Source organism: Ciona robusta, chromosome 1, assembly GCF_009617815.1.
Source record: "Ciona robusta chromosome 1, ASM961781v2".
NCBI classification, from domain to species: Eukaryota; Metazoa; Chordata; class Ascidiacea; order Phlebobranchia; family Cionidae; genus Ciona; species Ciona robusta.
The window spans coordinates 5,984,210-5,990,209 of record NC_143235.1 but is presented as its reverse complement, the minus strand read 5'-3'; the positions used below and the strand labels follow the sequence as shown (position 1 = coordinate 5,990,209).

Below are 6,000 nucleotides of genomic sequence, written 5' to 3'. Positions count from 1 at the left end.
TAGGTAATATGTTAAAAACTATAGCAGTAGGGCAAGAAAAAGAATGTTTAGAATTAATTTTCAAAGCAAACAGTATTATTTCGTGTTATTTACGTATATTCCTATTTATAAATACACTTAATAATTAAAATTATCAATGATTTTAAACTGTCCAATCTTATCCTGTGTGTTTTCGAATTTGTAAAATTTAACTTGTTGTGCGGATTCTAAGTACCTCCTCGTGTGTTTTAATATATTTTATTAAATTGGTGTCAATTAATAAAGGAATGATAGTACTAATTCGTGGTATTACCCAAAAACCGTCATCTATTTTAATTTTGGAAATATTTGGCAATATGTGCTTAAGTGTCCCATCTTCCCCATTGTACTATAACTACAATAGTAAACGGGAACGACTCGCGAAAGAGAGAGATTGTATCAGCTGTCTCCTTTGCTGACACTGGAGATGCACGTTCTATTCTTTTTTATTTTTGTGCTCTATCTTTAGCCGACAATGAAGATGCGCGTTGTAAACTTTTTTATTACTGTGTAATTTACTGACGCGTGGATTTATGGATGTTCGGTTGCTTACGGACAACAAACAAAATACAAGAGATCACAGATCTAATGAATGAGCACGTTTTACACTAATTAGCATAAGATAGTAGAGTCGGGGAAAATGGGACACCTTTAACACATAATATCCAATCAAATAGCCTGATCGTGTTGTTATGAATTTAAATAGAGTCTTCCACTGCCGCATCATTTACTTTATCCTATCCGTACGTAAGTATACATGAGAAACATCGAGAATTTAATTTATTTGTTTCAATTAATACAAAAAGTTTTTTGTTCTTAAAGCCTCTACGATTATTGCCTTTGGCACCAGTAGAAGGTATGGAAAATGGCCGCTACAATATCTGTATTCTAGGATCACCTTGGTCTAATATGTCACTACTGTGACGTAACATATCGCTATCGTGACGTAATACATTGTTAACCTTACGCAAGTCAGCTAAATAACGGTGACGCAGCATGTTTTTGCGCATGGTCAAAGTTAATTTTCGCCATGAACGCCGGAGTTTTTTTTTAATTATACAGCGGGTATCAAGGAGACGCACAGAAATAAAAAAGAGTAGAACGCGTAACTGCCCAAAACCGTGATACATTCTTTTTTCTATTCACGTTACCGCCAACTCCGTCCCCTTTTCGCTTGGTCTCCATTGTAAAAGATAGGCGCACAGTGATTTTAGGAGGTTTTAGCTGTTTATTTTAAAAACTACACTAACTATTTCAGTTTATTAGGCCAGTTTAGTTTTTGGTAGGTTAACGCTTACACTTTAGCGCTTGTTTAGAAAAATTAATTATTTTATAAATTTAATTAAAAAACGTTTATACAAACGGTTTGTTAGAAATATATATATGTTTGGAAATAGTTGTTTTTCTCTATAAACTTAAATTAAGTCAAAAAAACGAAGAAAAACTACATAAAACGCCCTGGCTTTTATTGACTACTATAGTAAACGGGAACGAGTCGTGGAAAAGAGAGAGTGTATCATGCTCTCTCCTTTACCGACATTAGAGATGTGCGTTCTATTCTTTTTTATTTCTGTGGGGAGACGTAAGAAACATTTTAAGAGTAAAGTTTTCACTGGTCACCAGCGGTAGTATTACCCAAAGTTAGTATAGACCAAGTTAGGAAACGGATTGTAAAACAACGAGTCTTGTTATCCATTGTCGCGCGTCTATGACGTCATAGACGCCACCATTACGGAGCCCACGGCATAGCATTTTATCACTGCTAGGTGCTGTTTTTCGTTTAAATATTGCGATTTTTTAAAAACCAAGCACTTTTGCGCGTGAAAATGGCTTTCTACTAATGTTATATCTTATCACAATAATAAACCTCACAAAAATAATCAACTTTTATTGAACACTCAATCGATTACAGAGTAAAAAAACAGAAAATATCAAGTTTACTATCCAAAAACATAAAAGAACATGTTTAAAATATAAAAATACAAACAAAAACGCATAACATTACCATAAACTGGTGTTTCTAGCTGCGGTTTTGCATTTAAATTGCCGTGATTTTACTTTTTGGCTCACAAACTTAACACGTATACCCGGCAACGAAACTTAGGGTATATGTGTAAAATTTGCCTAATATCGAAGTGACATTGAGGAAAACAATACTGAGTTACTATTTTTGGTCCTCCGCTTGAGTTAGTAAGCTACCTTTTCTGCGTTACGGGTCTTTATGAATTCGGAAAACGCGAACAGCTTATCTGCTAGTACTTAAGCAGTTAGGAGCTGCATGTCCACTCATGTTGGATTATAAATGTAGTAAAGAATGGCTCTGTAGATTCGTAGGTACGATCATATACTATTATGTAAACTAAGCTGATTGCTGCTAGTCTTAATCGCCAACGTAAAGTACCCTGTTAAACCAGACTGTACGCCGAAACCAGTCAAAATATTAATTTACTTCACATTAATTCTTAGATTTAATATTATATAACAAGATTTATATTAGAAATTATATTTTAAATGTTAAAACAACCGCTATACGTGTTTTCTAGCTTTGTATCGCTTACAAGAACTAAATGAACACATGCCGACCATGCATTTGTATAGGCGATTCACGCTCTGTGGGCTCCGTAATGGCGGACACGGGCGCCGTTTCCTAACTTGGTCTATACTAACTTTGGTATTACCATAGGTATCTATGGTATTACCCCCTTTACTAGCACCAAAACAGCATTCTTGTGTGTTATGACAGCACATTTAAAAACGTTTAATCTGTGTAGAAGGATAAAAAAGAGAGAAAAATTTAACTTGTGTGTTAAATGCTGCTTTGTATGTTGATTAAATGTATTCTAATGTACTTTCTTACCGCACACGGATTTTTCTTACCGCATTCTAATGTTTTTTTTTCTTTTATTCTATGCTTACCGCATACAGACACGCGTATAAAGTGGGTTTAAATTTCTTGGTTATAGGAAATTCTTCTAATTGAATTCTTACCAAACTTGAAAGACCAACCTTCCGGTATACCCAACTTGAAAACTGGAAAGAGCCATAAAGAGGCCCAGGTATTTTATATAAGAAAACATGTATCAAGTTCCTACTAAAGCAAATTTAACCTTTCCATGTTTTCTTGATAATTTATTGTTTAGCTGGTAATGAGTAAAATATACATGACAATAATTTAGGGAATGACACTTTTCTGCCAGTAGGTACTGAGTTTTGCTTATTATTTTTGTTGGGTAAAAACTTGATTCTGCGTGGGGTGGCTAGTGAAAATTTTGATTTTATACTATTGCTTATGTTATATCACTGATATGGGTGTATAGTTTTTTAGAGAATAAGTCGGGCATATGTATTGAAAATACCTTTTTGTCCAAAAAAATATATATACACAATAAAGCCCTATCAGGGGCATCAATTTAAGGGTGCACGGGGTGCCGCTGCATTCTAAGTTACAAAGCACTAAAGCAGAGGTGCAATAACGTCAGTTTGTACCTTAATTTACCATTTTATTAGTTTCAAATGAAATTTTATGGCAAAAAGAACATATATACACATACAGTCACAGAAAACCAGTTGGTTTGTACTGACAACAAGAAAAATAACCGAAAATTTAAAAACAAATAAAGGAAAAAACATTTACTAACAGTATAGGTAGAAACTTTCCATGTCTTTAATTCCAAAAAATGTACTTATTTACCTCTTGCATTGTTTAAAGGTAGTTCCAATTTAGTAGCCTAAGATTGTCATGTAAAAATGAGAGTTTCTCTGCATTTATCCCAGTTAGCAAAAATCTTTTATCTTGGTAAATGTTTCCAATTTCGCTGAAGAGCCAATCACTTGGAATTGAAGTGGGGGGTGCACTCAAGTATTTCCTTGCTGTAGCTTCCAAAGAAGGAAAACGACAACTATTATTCTTCCACCATGAATGTGGGTCTGTATTTTTCTTTTGCACTGGTTCACCTAAAAATTGTGCAAGTTCATGAGTTGACCAGATTCAATAGAACTTGAACCAAGCAAGCTCTCAAACACAGCATCCAAGCAACTCCGTTGTGGCTTGTGAGCTGCAGCACTGCTGCTTTGGGCTTGCAAGCAAATCTTCTTTGGCTGTGGTGAAGACGAGTTTTGATTATTTATTTCTTCAAGAATTCATTCTTTCGCTTGTGGTGAAGAGGGTGGTGACATCACTTTGGTTTTAAACCTTGGGTCCAGCATACACGTCATCACTACCTCTTTGTTTTGTTCTATTGTTAAAAATCTTTTTTCAATGCTCGTTAACATTTCCCCTCTCAACGTTTGTATCCCTTTACTTTGAGGACCAACATTTTTTAAAAGCAGTTTTAATGCACAAATATTTGGCAAAATTATGGATAGACAAGCATTACTTTTGCTCATTTTCGAAGTAATTGTTTTGAATGGCTCAAGACAGTGTATCAATTAAATTTTCAATTAATTTCTATTCATCACTGGAGGGACATGAGATTGTTCCATTATCACTTTCATAAACAGTCAATGCTCTTCTTTGCTCCAACTTTTTTTTAAAATGTCCAGAGAGGAGTTCCATCTTGTTGCAACAGATTGTAATATTGTATGTTTTGGTACTGATATTTGCTCTTGTATGTCCTGGAGTTTCTGTTTGGCCAATACAGAATGATTGAAATGTGTAGCAATTTTCCTTATCCTTGCCAAAATGTTGATCACTGTTCGTTGTGTTTTTATCCCATCCTCTATGACCAATTGCAATGTATGAGCAAAACAACTCAAACTTGGCATGTCTATCAATTTTATTCCCTTAATCATATTTGATCCACCATCTCTTAACACTAAAAACACTCTATTTTCATTAATCTGCCAGTGCTGTAACATTGTCTTAAAGATTTCGCTAACATACTGACCAGTGTGTGAACCCATCATTGCCTTAGCATTAAAAATGGCTTGGCGGCGGTTCCATTCCGAATCAATGAAGTGCACTGTAAGGTTCATTAAACTTTCTGTCGAACCAGACCAGCTGTCACTTGTAAATGACAGAAAGTGTCCAGCGTTTTCCACACATAGCAATTCTCTTATCTTTTTTTTCAACCAAACAATAAACTTGATCAAGCATATCGGTTCTGTAATATTTTTCGCTTTTCAGCTGATACCTTGGTTCAGCTTTTGCCATTAGTCTCTGGAAGCCAGGTGCAGTGACTAAGGCAAAGGGCCTGTTGTCTGTAACTATCATTTCCAAAATGATTCTGTCTAATTCTTTTGATCTTGGATCTATGTTACTCCACCTCCTAACTTGATTGAAAGATTCTTCTAATGTTGGCTGACCTTTATGTACTATTAATATTTGTTTTTGTGACTCTTGATATTCTTTTTGATGATTTACCCTCAAATGCGACCAAAGATTTGTTGTATTTTTTCGTTTTTTGTGTCTGTTGATCCCTGACTTAAATTTAGTTTACACAATAAGCAGTTGACAGCCCCTTTTTTCACACTGAAATATTCCCAGATCTACTCTTATGTCGAGAGGACTGCATTACCGTTTTAAAACTTTATTCAATGCAAACATTAAACTCCCAAAGTAAAAATGAGGCAAGCAACACACCGACTTGAACAACATTCATATTGCAAACAAGTTAGTTTATGACGACATAGGCTAGCAACCTACGTCTTTACCTGGCATAACATGCGCAGTAAAACTGCGTGGATGTTCATATTTTGACCTAAAGTAACCTCGACGTTACACGCGCCTGATAAACATGACGTGCGCTGGACACGTGATCAGACGCTTTGACCTACTTTAATACGTTACATTGTTACGAACGAGTTGAATTACGTTTACGATTGAGTTAACGCTCTGTATTAATGCGGACATACGCATGTCATAGGGTTACTTTGCACCGATAATATCGGCCATTTTATGCTCTTGCCGATAATCGGTAAATCACCTAAAATGCGGCCGATATATCGGCTAACCGATATATTTTTTTTTTGCAATAATCGTTT

At 35.2% G+C, this 6,000-nt stretch overlaps 1 protein-coding gene across 5 annotated transcripts in view; it reads left to right on the top strand.

Annotated features, from left to right (window-relative positions):
- Positions 1-2,911: 2,911 nt before the first annotated feature.
- Positions 2,912-6,000, top strand: part of LOC149741812 (cullin-4A-like) — a 43,492-nt gene continuing 40,403 nt past the window's right edge. For 3 of the 5 annotated variants that reach the window (XM_089876803.1, XM_089876794.1, XM_089876785.1), the window contains exon 1: positions 2,916-3,074. The gene's annotated coding sequence lies outside the window, so the exon portion shown is untranslated. Of the gene's footprint in view, positions 3,075-6,000 lie in introns of all 5 variants that reach the window. The other 2 variants (XM_089876811.1, XM_089876820.1) reach the window with 2 other exon arrangements.